Source organism: Apium graveolens, chromosome 6 (genome assembly GCF_009905375.1).
Source record: "Apium graveolens cultivar Ventura chromosome 6, ASM990537v1, whole genome shotgun sequence".
Lineage (NCBI taxonomy): Eukaryota > Viridiplantae > Streptophyta > Magnoliopsida > Apiales > Apiaceae > Apium > Apium graveolens.
This window is the reverse complement of record NC_133652.1, coordinates 100,690,221-100,703,140: the sequence shown is the minus strand read 5'-3', so window position 1 is coordinate 100,703,140 and position 12,920 is coordinate 100,690,221. Positions and strand designations below refer to the sequence as shown.

General features: G+C 40.4%; 1 non-coding gene across 1 annotated transcript; it reads right to left on the bottom strand.

The window, feature by feature from the left end:
• Window positions 1-10,475: 10,475 nt before the first annotated feature.
• On the bottom strand, window positions 10,476-10,582 carry LOC141669621 (small nucleolar RNA R71). The gene has a single exon (XR_012553889.1). It is a non-coding gene; the product is annotated as a small nucleolar RNA R71 (small nucleolar RNA).
• Window positions 10,583-12,920: the final 2,338 nt, after the last annotated feature.

Genomic DNA, 12,920 nt, shown 5'->3' with positions numbered 1-12,920 from the left:
AAAACAAAGAGAGGCCGAGAGCTTTGATGAAGAAAAGAGAAGTCAACTTTGTGTTTTGGTGAAATGAATTGTTTTTGGCTTGGTTGGTTGCTTTTGATTTGTTTTAATTACTTTTTACCATGGTAACTTGTGTGTGGTTCTTAATCAACCAACAACACACTTTTCTTTGTCATGCTTATGTCACCTTGTTATGTCATCCTCCCACACTTGTCCTCTTCTTATTGGTTTGATGACATCATCCTCACTAACCTCTTTGATTAGCTTCTAATTACTTGGCTAATGACCGTTGATCTGTTATACGGTTCGCTTAACTTACGTTTTCGTTTATCGTTTGAGGGATCATACCCGGGATCTTATTACTTGGGTTTCCTTAACCTTTCTCAATACATTATATTCCTTTTATGATCCTCTCTTATAATCCTTGAATTTAAATCCTTTTTATCCTGTTACATTATACTCAATTCTTTCGGTATCTGGTGGATTTTCGGGAAAAATCAAAGTGTTCGAATTTGGATTTTAACGATCTTTACATACACTTATTTATCATATAGAGTACTAATACGATCTCAGAATAATAATAAAAGAACCCCTACATAGTGTGGCATGAAAAGTTTTCTTATTCAGCAATATCAGCAAAAACACTATTCATAAGGGTTACAAAAAGTTCAAAATTTTGTGGTTATTACAGTCTCCCCTCCTTAAAAGGATTCCGTCCCGGAATCAAATAGAAAATAAGTGGGGGTACTTTTCTAACATTGCGCTCTCTAGTTCCCAAGTTGATTCTTCCATATTATGATTCTACCATAGCACTCTGACTAGCTTGATCACTTTGTTCCGAAGCACCTGCTCCTTCTTATCCATAATCTTTACTGGTTTCTCCACGTAAGTCAGATCTGGTTCATATCCATATGCTCGTACTCCACTATGTGTCTGGTATCCCGATGATACTTCCTTAGCATTGACACATGGAACACATTATGAACTTGTTGTAGGTTCGGGGGTAAGGCTAACTCGTAAGCCAACTTCCCAATCCGTCTTAGTATCTCAAAAGGTCCAATGTATCTTGGGCTTAGTTTTCCTTTCTTTCCAAATCTCATTAACCCCTTCCAAGGGGATACTTTTAGTAGTACTAAGTCCCCTACTCCATACTCCTTGTCCTTTCGGGCTAGGTCTGCATATTTCTTCTGTCTGTCTATAATCACCCATATGGCATTATGGTTGGCTTTCGTCCTTGGTAAATTGACAACAAAATCCATGGCTATCTGTTCCCATTTCCATTCGGGAATCTCCAGGGGTCGTAAAAGTCCACTGGGTCTCTGGTGTTCTGCCTTTACTCTTTGGCAAGTCAAACATTTGCTTACCCATTCTGCTATGTCCCTCTTCATGTTGGGCCACCAGTAATACTCCTTAAAATCCCTATACATCTTGGTGCTTCCCGGGTGAATGGAATACCTTGAACTATGGCTTTCATCCAAAATCTTATCTTTAAGCTCTTGAACGTTCGGAACCCAAATCCGGTAGGAGTACCTCATTATCCCTTTATCATCTTTCTCAGTATGGATCTCTTCTCCAGTCATTGACTCTCTGCCTTCATTCATTACTTTCTCTTGGCACAATATGATCTTTTCCAATAACTCTGGCTGCATCGAGATCTCAAACAGTTTTTCAGTTCCGGTTCCGGTTACCTTTACTTCTATTTCCATTCTCTCAAAATCCTTTACCAATTCTTCCGAAGTCGTTATCATTCTGAGTCTTTCCTTTCTACTTAAGGGCATCAGCCACCACATTGGCTTTCCCCGGATGATAGAGAATCTCACAATCATAGTCCTTGATTAGCTCTAACCATCTCCTCTGGCGCATGTTGAGCTCTTTCTGCGTAAATATATACTTGAGGCTCTTATGGTCTGTGAAAATCTCGCACTTCTCTCCATACAAGTAGTGCCTCCAAATTTTTAGGGCAAAAACTATTGCCGCGAGCTCAAGGTCATGAGTAGGATATCTAATCTCGTATTCCTTCAGTTGTCTCGACGCATACGCAATCACTTTACCGTGCTGCATAAGCACAAACCCTAATCCTTTATGCGACACGTCACTATATATCATAAAATCTCCTTTTCCGTCTGGCAATGCCAACACCGGGGCCGTTACCAACCTTTTCTTTAATTCCTGAAAACTGTTCTCGCATTTTTCCGTCCATTCAAACTTCTCTGTCTTACGAGTAAGTCGTGTCAAAGGGGTTGCAATCTTCGCAAAGTCCTGTACAAATCTACGATAGTAGCCGGCCAATCCTATGAAACTCCTTACCTCTGTGGGTGTGGTTAGCCTTTCCTAATTTGAGACTGCCTCTATCTTGGATGGGTCGACCAATACTCCTTCTTTATTGATCACATGACCTAAAAACTGTACTTCATTCCGCCAGAATTCACACTTCGAGAATTTGGAAATAACTGTTCCTCTCTGAGTATTCCTAGAGCTGTCCTCAAATGCTCTGCATGTTCTGCCTCAGTCCTTGAGTAGATTAAAATATCATCGATAAAAACTATCACACACTTGTCCAAGTACTTCTTAAATACTCTGTTCATTAAATCCATGAAAGCCGCTGGGGCGTTGGTTAATCTAAAGGACATTACTAAGAACTCATAGTGCCCATACCTGGTACGGAACGCGGTCTTGGAAATATCTTCAGGTTTAATCTTTAGCTGGTGATATCCAGTTCTCAGGTCAATCTTGGAAAAATAAACAGCATCCTTTAGCTGGTCGAATAGATCGTCTATTCTAGGTAGCGGGTACCTGTTCTTTATGGTTAGCTTGTTCAACTCTCGATAGTCGATGCACAACCTCATGCTCCCATCTTTTTTCTTAACAAATAACACTAGTGCTCCCCATAGAGACACACTGGGTCTGGTCATACCCTTATCCAAGAGTTCCTGCAATTGGGTAGCTAATTCCTTCATTTCTAATGGGGCTAACCGGTAAGGTGCCTTTGAAACTGGCGCCGTCCCTGGGGCCAACTCAATAGCAAATTCAATCACTCTATCAGGTGGTAATCCCGGAAGGTCTTGTGGGAATACATCTTCAAATTCGTTGACTACTGGAATATCTTGTAAGTTGGGCACCTCCTTCTGCGTGTCCACCACATAGGCTAGGTAAGCCTCATTTCCTTTTCGTAGCATCCTTTTGGCCTGGGCCATAGTCAAAAATTTATGCGTCTGCCTCTTTCCTCTATATATGACTTCTTTCTTTCCTGGGATATTTAACTTAACTTTCTTCCCCTTACAGTCTATCTGAGCATCAATGCTAGATAGCCAGTCCATTCCCAAAATTACATCAAACTCCCCTAATTTGAAAGGAATCAGATCAACACTAAAAGATTATTCCCCTATGCCTAACTCACAGGCGGGGTGAATCTTGTTAACAGGAATAACTTCATGGTTGGCTATTTCTATTTGTAAGGGTTCTATCAAGGGTTCAGCCTTAAATCTTAATTTACGCATAAAGTCTCTTGATATAAAAGATTTAGGTACTCCCGAATCAAATAAAACATTTGGACTAGCTGAATTTAGAGAAAGGGTACCTGCTATGACATCTGAGTCTTTCATAGCATCCTGGACTGTCATGTTGAAAGTCCTCGCAGTAGGTGGCTTATTAGAAGCAGCCCTGCTTGCTCCTGAAGCTGCTGGTTTATTCCTTGGGCATTCCCTCCTCATGTGGCCTGGTCTTCCACACTGATAACAGATGGTGGTCGGGCTGACACTAGGGGGTGGCGAAGTACACTTGTTAGAATAGTGACCCTCTCGACCACACTTAAAGCAGGTTACTAGCTTCCCCTTACACTCCCCAGAATGCATCCTACCACAAGTGTTACAGGCTGGGGGTCGAGACTGGTTGGAATAGGACCTTCCTGACTTCTGGCCGCTCTGGCTCACATTCACACCCATTGGCCGCTTAAACCCAGTACTCTTTCCCGGTAGGGACACTGCTCCTCGATTAAATCTAGTTGGGAAGCTCCCTCCTGCGGAACCTCCACCCATGCTCATACTTTTCCTCTTTATTCCCTTCTTCTCTCTTTCCTTCTGCATCTGTTCACTTCCGGCTATTACAATTGTTGCCTTTTGCACCAGAGTGGCATAATCAGTAAGCTCAAGGATTGCCACCCTATTCTGAATCCACGGTTTCAGTCCCTGCTGAAACCTCCTAGCTTTCTTTTCCTCGGTGCTCACAAACTCCGGCACGAACCTTGATAACTCAGTAAATTTTGCTTCGTACTCTACTACGGATAAGTTATTCTGCTTTAGCTCCAAGAACTTGAGCTCCATCTGGTTCTCCATAAACCTCGGGAAATACTTTCCCAAAAACAACTGACTGAACCTCTCCCAGGTTATGATAGCATCTGTCTCCATGTTTTTCTTGGCCTCCCACCAGTAGTTGGCCTCTCCTTTCAGAAGGTAGGTAGCAAATACAGTCTTCTGTGCCTCATCGGTACTCCGAATCTCAAAGGATTTCTCCATTTCCTTTAGCCATTCCCTTGCCTCAACTGGGTCGGCTGATCCGTGGAACTCAGGGGGCTTAAGGGACTTGAAAGCCCTGAAAGAGTTTGCCACAATATTGTTATTTCCTCTAGGGGGTGGGTTGGGTTGACATTCCAAGTTCTGCCTTAGTAGTTGCATGAACTGTCCCATGGGATCCATGCCTGGGTTTGGTACTGGTTGCTCAACCTCAGTTTCTCCTTCTTCAGCCTCTATCTCAAATCCCTCAACATCATATGTTTCCTCCTCCTCTTCATACAGGGAGTCATCCTGTTCAACATAATCCTCATCTTCCTCTTCACTGTGTTCCTGGTTCCTATCATCCTGGTTATGGCTTCCCTGGTCCTCAGATCCAGGGTTCGCCCTAGTTCCAATCTTTCTTGGTGGCATGATACTGATAAATATTTGGGAAATTCAATGTTAGGTCACAATCATACACAACATTGTGCCTTGCACAGTTCTATAATGGGGAGAATGTATCTCGCAATTCTATTATATTATGACAGTTCTAATAAGAAGTGCAGTAATAATAATGATAAAAATAGTGATCTCGTCACCAAGGAACTGAACTGAAAGGAAACAAATATATACATAATGCGAGAAATACATAGTTTGATCTGGTCAAAAGTACAACAGTGCTACAGCCATCTGCCCAAAAGAGATACACAAGAGTCTATCTGTCTAGTCAGAAAAAGGGATACTATTTAAAAGTCAACTATCCCGGAAAATTGGCTCTTACTAAGGCCTCGACTAACTAGACAACTAGACTATCCCATCGCCGGTCCTGAATCACACACCGGAGCGGGTCAGCTCCCATACCCTTTCCATCGCATGACGGAAGATATAGTCGGCCTGCCGCCTGGAGATCCTACCATGCCTGTCCCCCTGGAGCGATCAGAGTCTCGCTCGGGACGTGAGCTCTATCCCCGTCAGCTCCCTCCTCAAGGATCGGGGTATAGTAGCCCTAGTCTCATAAGCTCGGGCATGCCTACCCACCCTCTCCGCATCCAACTCCCTCCTGACCTCATCCAGCCGGGCCTCAGCAACAGCCACTCGGGTCCTCAATACATCCTGAACATAGCCGTGGGCTAACAAAGACTGCCTATGGGCAGGGTCGAGAGGTGGTGAATCCGGAGCCGCTGGGGGTGCCTCCTCGGTCTGCCTAGGCTCGGGAGTATGGGTCTCTGAGCTGTCATCATAGGGGCTCCAAGATAGTGGTGGAGGGGTAGGAGCTCTGACCACCGGGAGTGTGGGTAAAGGGGTACCAGTGTACTCCACTATAGCTCCGACATGCTCCTCAGCTACGGGGACCTCATCCGGGTCCTCCTCATCTGAAATAGCAATAACCTCTGTCTCTGACTCCTCTGAGGGGTCCTCCTCATCCTCCTCCATCTCAGGCTCATCCTGATCCTCGGCATCTAGCAGTGCCTCATCATGCTCACACTCGAACATCTCAAGGTCCTCTATCTCATGTGCCTACACATTAAACGAGCTAAGTTACTATCATGATACTTATAAGGGTTCCCGTAAGGGTTTTAACTGTCAGAACTACTTTAAGTAGTCTGACCATGAACTTGGCAAGAGTTCTTATTATCTTTGTGAGTTTATTATTATATCGTCGCATCATCTCTGAGGTTTATAACGCTTAGCTCTGAAACCATTTCTGTAACACCCCCAGATCCGGGGTCAGGGATCCGGGTCGTCACGATCTTTCTTTCCACAATATCACTTAACTGAATTAATAATAAATAACCTCATGTTGTGACCCCACACTAACACACACCACAACCCGTTATAGTTTCAGAGATGAAATTGAAATAAATACAAGTCTTTGAATTCACAATTTAAAAGTTATTACAACCCAAAATGATTACTTGATAAGTTTACAATTAATTGCCATTATCTGCCACAAGTTATAATTATACATAATTGATTCCCAAAAGTAGAAGGTCTGATCTATAGATAGATCTACCTCTGCAGCTATAGCAGCTATGATCTCAACGGGAAGGCGCGGGGCGCTTCCCACGCTCTTGCGCTGGGTCTGCTTGAGTCTGGCCATCTTTCTTAACTGTTGTTATGTGATGAAGAAATAAAGCAAGAGTGAGCATTACAGCTCGCAAGATAATATATAGTGTAAACAATAATGCAAGTATCTAAATGGATAACTTACTAAAATCCTTTATCAAGTGTGAGATAATTACTTACTGGATATAAGCAAAAATAAGGGATGAAGTCACCAAATGCTTCACTATACTTATATCATTTATAAAACTACTTGAACTACCATTGTTCAAAGTATACTGAGTTTTCGACAGTTCATCACATAGATGAGACTACAAGATAAAATTTGAATAGATTAAATCTTTGAAATATTATTGAATGAAATGAAGTTATGAGATACTTCATTAAGTCCCGATATATATATCCACATATATATCTCTTATACATTTCCTGAAAACCTCTGTCATGGCTCTGTCATGTAAAGTATGAACAGAGTTTGTAACATCCAATGAATTTTTGGAAAGGAAAAGAATTGTGGCATAAACCCGATATCTTGCTGATCAGGCAAAGATACCAATAAGTAACCTTTTCTACTATAGATGGATGAATTCCTCGCCGGTCATCACCCTGGCCGCATTCGGACCTCGCGCTAGACCGTTACCCAGCCACTCACACGTGGATGGACTGTCACCCAGCCTCTTACACCTTCATAGAGCGTACCCCGGCCTGTCGCTTATGCCGACTCAATCAGATGGACTTACTTCCCGAACATTGGGCAAGTAATTAAATTGTTGTCTCAAAACAGCAACCACGTTGCGAATATAAAATACACCACAGAGCCGGATCCCCCAGGTTTTGAGCGAGTATTTAAATCCCCTTGAAAGGAAGATCTTAAATATAAAAATGAGTTTTGGGATCCGCTCTAACCTTTAAAAATCATTTTGAAGACTCGAAAACATTTTTAAGAATGTTTGGAGTAATGCCGATTTAATAAAATAAATCAGTCCCAATATATTAGAAAATATCTGAATATTATTATTTAAATAATATTCCCATAAGGATAATCCTTATAAAAATAATTGAAGTAAAAGTTTTTAAACTCATACTTGAAATGGATATTAAATAACCAAAGATATACTTATACGAAAGTGTGATCTTTATTTGAATAATCGAAAATAAGTTTGATTATCGAAACATTATTCTTTAATAAAATAAAGAATATTATTTAATAAATAAGCGGAGTCATAAGTCCTCAAATGAATATTCAAAATATTCATTAAATATAATAAAGCGAGTCATAAGTCCTCGAATGAATATTCAAATATTATTCATTAAATAAAATAAACCGAGTCATAAGTCCTCGAATGAATACTCAACTAATATTCATTAAATAAAATAAAGTTATCGAATAAACCTTATTCGATTAATAGTTTGGAAAACTATATCAATATATATATATATGTAAAAATATATATATATATATATATAATATACTCGGGAACATCGACTCCCGGTTTTAGAAAATGTTCACCTTGGGGTCCCCTATACTAAGGGTATACGCAATTACTGCTTATCTCTAGCATAGGTATTATGCAACTGAATCAACATATATATATCAAGATTACGAAACAGGCAGGCATATATACCATATCACATGCTCCAATATATCGCAAGAATTTGCTAATTAACCATCATGCATCTATCACAAGATAATGCATATACATATGTATACATCACAACAACAGTATAACGGGTAGAAAACTTGCCTGAGCAACTGGGGGTGACAAATGGCTTGGGACGAGTCTGGTAACCTATAAATAACATATAAGTTGGAATTAAACCAAAGTGGCTTATGAATCTATACTTTAACCAATTAGACTCTAACACTCGCTTTGCGCTCAACGATTCCCTTAAGTCGCTCGAGTACCCTCGGCTCCACCATTTTTAATAAATTAACCATTAAGGGTTTTAAGGCGATTCTTTCGCGAGTGCCTTACCAACGGCCTAATACACTTTACATAAATGATTCATACTCCAATTAGTCCTTTAAGGTCTTTAACCTATGTTTCAAAGTAAGACGAGGGGTAATGGTTCGTTCGCGAAACGTCGTTACTTAAAACGGTCGTTTCTCCTAAACCGTACATCGAATTCAAACGAACTACATATCAAAATGAATCTCGTAACATGAACTATCTACTCATGGAAATGGTCAAAATCTAACAGGGAGTTCTCGGGTCCTAATGTTAAGAGCAAAAATAATCTAAAGTAAATCGGACATTACGACGGCTATGTTTACGCGATTACCAATTTTATTCTACTCCAAACCAACCACCAATCAACCACAATTCATTCATACAACCAAAATCCATCCATACCATACTACAACAGCCCCAAGAACTCAATATTACCAATTTATACTTATTTCTCAATCATGAACTAAGAGTTTACTTAAGTTTATTAACTAATCATCAAGATTTACAACTCCAAAACATAATAAAACCAACCAATCTCTAAGTATACAAGAATCATGCTTCTCATTAACCATAACAACAAAACTAAACCTAATACTCAAGTAAAGTTAGGGTTTGGAGGGGTTATACCTTCCTTGGAGAGTGGAGAATCAAGTAATTAGCTTGGAATCACCCTTAAAAGTCCTTATCCAAGCTTAATCTAAACAAAAACTCAAGAACAATAATTTAAGTTCTTGAAAAACACTATTCACCCTCTTCTTCCATGATTTTTAGGAAGAGATTGTGAATGAATTAGAAGCTGAAACTTATAGGATAGCTATATCTATGCATAAGGAGTATTAGATAATTACCTCACTAATTAACAAGGCTTGGATCTTAGATTTTGATTTTTTTCTTCTTGAAAACAAAGAGAGGCTGAGAGCTTTGATGAAGAAAAGAGAAGTCAACTTTGTGTTTTGGTGAAATGAATTGTTTTTGGCTTGGTTGGTTGCTTTTGATTTGTTTTAATTACTTTTTACCATGGTAAATTTTGTGTGGTTCTTAATCAACCAACAACACACTTTTCTTTGTCATGCTTATGTCACCTTGTTATGTCATCCTCCCACACTTGTCCTCTTCTTATTGGTTTGATGACATCATCCTCACTAACCTCTTTGATTAGCTTCTAATTACTTGGCTAATGACCACTGATCTGTTATACGGTTCGCTTAACTTTCGTTTTCGTTTATCGTTTGAGGGATCATACCCGGGATCTTATTACTTGGGTTTCCTTAACCGTTCTCAATACATTATATTCTTTTTATGATCCTCTCTTATAATCCTTGAATTTAAATCCTTTTTATCCTGTTACCTTATACTCAATTCTTTCGGTATCTGGTGGATTTTCGGGAAAAATCAAAGTGTTCGAATTTGGATTCTAACGATCTTTACATACACTTATGTATCATATAGAGTACTAATACGATCTCAGAATAACAATAAAGGAACCCCTACATAGTGTGGCATGAAAAGTTTTCTTATTCAGCAATATCAGCAAAAACACTATTCATAAGGGTTACAAAAAGTTCAAAATTTTGGGGTTATTACAATCGGAGATCAAGCAGAAAATCCGAAGGCTTTGATGGACTATTCTCAGCCCAAGATTAATGACATTCAGTCGAGCATCGTCAGACCAGCCATGAAGGCTAACACTTTTGAGATCAAGGCAAGCACGATTCAGATGATACAGAACTCAGTTCAGTTTGGGGGTTCTCCTACTGAAGACCCCAACATGCACATCAGGGATTTCATCGAGATCTGCGACACCTTCAAGTTTATTGATGTGACTGAAGATGCTATCAAGCTGCGACTCTTCCCATTCTCTCTAAGGGACAAGGCTAAGAGCTGGTTACATTATCTACCACCAGGGTCTATCACTAAATGGGAAGATCTGGAATAAAAGTTTCTCACTAAATTCTTCCCTATAGCGAAGACTACTGCAATCAGGAATGCTCTTACCCAGTTTGCTCGGCAAATAGAAGAATCTCTGTGCGAGGCTTGGGATCGATATAAGGAGATGCTAAGGAAGTGCCTACACCATGACATGCCTGATTGGATAATTATTAATTGCTTTTACAATGGATTGGGTGCTACTTCTAGACCCATGCTTGATGCAACATCAGGAGGAGCCTTGTGGGCTAAAAGCTATGATGAAGCTTATGAACTTATTGAACTGATGGCTGCTAATGAGTACCAGAATCCTTCCCAGAGACTGACTCAGGGAAAGTCACAGGAATTCTGGAGTTGGATGCAGCAACTGCTATGGCTTCCCAACTTAAGGCGTTGACGATGAAGGTGGACTCTTTGGCTAATTATAGAGTTAATCAAATCACCAGCGTATGTGAACTTTATGCTGGAGCCCATGAGACTGATCAGTGTGCTATTTCTAGTGAATTAGCTCAGTTTGTGAGCAATTTTCAGCATTCACAGCAACCAGTGCCAGCCACCAATCATCCCAACAACCGCAATCATCCAAATTTCAGTTGGAGCAATGCTCATAATGCGGTTCAATAGCCTTATCAGCAGTACCCAGCTAAATTGTACAACCCCCCTGGTTTTCAGCAACCACAGTATTCACCTAAACAGCAACTCCAGCTGCAACAAGCCAACGAAAAATCTGAACTAGAGGAGTTAAAGCTTATGAGCAAAAGTCAAGTTGTTTCTATCAAGACCTTGGAAAATCAAATTGGGCAAATTGCCAATGCCTTGCTAAATCTAGTGACACTGAAGTGCCAGGAAAAAGGGAAGCTAAGGAGCAGGTAAAGGCAATTACTTTAAGGTCTTGAAAGGTTGCGAATCCCGAAAACACTCAAGAGTTGACTGAAGAAGCTGAGGCCGAAAAAGAAATAGTGCAGGAGGATAAAGAAGTGGAACCAAGGAAGACGACTGTTGAGCACTAGTTCTAATTTGATACAAATTTATATTTTTTACTCCACCTGAGGGTAATACAAGGGAGAAACAGATCTATCCTCCACCGCCTTTTCCCAAGCAGTTGTAGAAGAAAAAGCTGGACAAGCAATTTGAGAAGTTTCCGAAGGTGTTCAAGAAACTTCATATCAACATACCTTTCGCCGAGGTTCTCGAGCAGATTCCTAGTTATGCAAAGTTTATGAAAGGCATTCTCTCTCGGAAAGTAAAGCTAGATGATTTAGAGACTGTCGCTCTCACGGAGGAATGCAGTGCGGTGCTGCAGCAGAAGTTGCCTCCGAAGCTTAAATATTAAAGAAGCTTTACTATTCCATGTACTATTGTAAAAGTGTCTTTTGACAGATGTTTATGTGACTTGGGAGCTAGCATCAATCTGATGCCTTTGTCAATCTTCAAGCAGTTGGATCTACCTGATCCTAAACCGACGTATATGACGTTGCAGTTGGCCGACCGTTCTATTACATACCCGCGAGGTATTGTGGAGGATGTCTTGGTCAAGGTTGATAAACTCATCTTTCCTGCTGATTTTGTAATTCTTGATTTCGAGGAAGATAAGAAGATTCCCATTCTCCTGGGAAGGCCTTTCTTAGCAACTGACCGAACCTTGATTGATGTACAGAAGGGTGAGCTTACAATGCGAGTTTTGGATCAGGATGTTACTTTTAATGTGTTTAATGCTATCAAATTTCCTACTGATAATGAGGAGTGTTTGAAAGTCGAGTTGGTCGATTCGGTGGTCACATCGGAACTTGATCAAATGCTAAGGTCTGAAGCCTTAGAAAAAGCCTTATTAGAAAATTCAGATAGTGAAGATGATGAAGGTGATGAGCAATTGAAATATTTGAATCCTTCTCCCTGGAAGAGGAAGATTGATATGCCTTTTGAATCTCTTAGAATGGAGGAATTGAGCAAAGCTCCTAAATGCCTCAAGCCATCTATTGAGGAAGCTCCTACTCTTGAGCTTAAGCCTTTACCTGAGCATTTGAGGTATGCGTTTTTAGGTGATGCATCTACTCTTCCTGTTATTATTGCATCTGACCTTTCAGGTAGTGATGAGGAAAAGCTTTTGAGAATTCTGAGAGAGTTCAAGTCGGCAATTGGATGGACTATAGCGGATATCAAGGGGATCGGCCCTTCAAACTCCATGCATAAAATTCTGCTAGAGGAAGGTAGCAAGCCTACTGTCGAGCAGCAAAAAAGACTTAATCCAATCATGAAGGAAGTAGTGAAGAAGGAAATTCTAAAGTGGCTAGATGCAGAGATCACCTACCCTATTTTTGACAGCTCATGGGTGAGCCCGGTACAATGCGTACCAAAGAAAAGTGGTATTACTGTGGTAGCAAATGATAATAATGAGCTTATTCCTACTAGGACAGTCACTGGGTGGAGAGTTTGCATGGATTATAGGAAACTGAATAAAGCCACTAGCAAGGATCACTTCTCTTTTCCCTTCATT